Source organism: Heptranchias perlo, unplaced genomic scaffold, assembly GCF_035084215.1.
Source record: "Heptranchias perlo isolate sHepPer1 unplaced genomic scaffold, sHepPer1.hap1 HAP1_SCAFFOLD_1026, whole genome shotgun sequence".
NCBI lineage: Eukaryota > Metazoa > Chordata > Chondrichthyes > Hexanchiformes > Hexanchidae > Heptranchias > Heptranchias perlo.
The window spans coordinates 57,501-58,665 of NW_027138246.1; the positions used below are offsets into that span (position 1 = coordinate 57,501).

General features: G+C 52.0%; 1 long non-coding RNA gene across 1 annotated transcript in view; it reads left to right on the forward strand.

Moving 5' to 3' along the window:
- The window catches only part of LOC137307517 (uncharacterized), an 18,673-nt gene extending 17,768 nt beyond the window's left edge, over nt 1-905 (forward strand). Inside the window, exon 3 of the long non-coding RNA XR_010959134.1 lies at nt 441-905. This is a non-coding gene — a long non-coding RNA (uncharacterized lncRNA). The remainder of the gene's footprint in view (nt 1-440) is intronic.
- The last annotated feature ends 260 nt before the right edge of the window (nt 906-1,165 follow it).

Consider the following 1,165-nt stretch of genomic DNA (forward strand, 5'->3'; position numbering starts at 1 on the left):
CTGTCAGTCTCCGTCTGTCTGTCCGTCTCTCTCTCTGTCTGTCTAAAGAAAGACAGACTCCCATTTCTACAGTGCCTTTCACCACCTCAGGACGTCCCAAAGCTCTTTACAGCCAATGAAGTACTTTTTTGAAGTGTGCTCACTGTTGTAATGTAGGAAACGCGGCAGCCAATTTGCGCACAGCAAGATCCCACAAACAGCAACGTGATAAATGACCAGATCATCTGTTTTTTTTAGTGATGTTGGTTGAGGGATAAATATTGGCCCCAGGACACCGGGGAGAACTCCCCCCTGCTCTTCTTCGAAACAGCGGCCGTGGGATCTTTTACGTCCCACCTGAGAGGGGCAGACGGGGGCCCTCGGTTTAACGTCTCATCCGAAAGACGGGTAAAGAGAAAGTTCCTTTCAATTAAAATCACCTCCCTCTCCTCTCTTTTCAGCTCCAGAGGAGACGAGGAAACAGAGGAAGGAGTAGAATGAACGGGAGGAGGAGCTGTCTGCGAGGCGGAGTAGAGGACGGGAGGGGTGGGTGGGGCGGGCAGGGAGACAGACGTCTATTGGCAGCGCAAGTCCAGACCGTAGTGATTCCAAATCACCAGGCTGGCTTCCCGACTGCCTCTCCCACCCCCCCGCCCCTGGCAGCAGGACACCGACAGGTACTGCCCGCCTGTGTCTGACTATTCTTGCCCCAATGGACACAGGGCCCGGGTGTCTCCCCTCCCGGGGGCAGATCGACCAGGGTCAGCATCGCACAAAAAAGAATTTCGATAAAACAAACACAAACAAATGCCCAGAAAGAAAAGGGGCCATTCAGGAACACGAGGAGGCCATTAGATGTCAGTTGCTAGAAGCAACGTTGCTTTCCCATGTCGACCAACGCATTTTTAAAAATTTAATTGTGTTTGCTTTTGGGAAAATTGCCTCCCGTTTTATCTTTTTAAAATAAAGATGAAAATCCTGGCATCAAGGCTGTGTGTTCCTCAGGATGGGACTATTCAGCCCGCTTAATTAGCACCCCATCCACCACCCGAAACATTCACTCCCTTCACCACCGGCGCACTGTGGCTGCAGTGTGTACCATCCACAGGATGCACTGCAGCAACTCGCCAAGGCTTCTTCGACAGCACCTCCCAAACCCGCGACCTCTACCACCTAGAAGGACAAG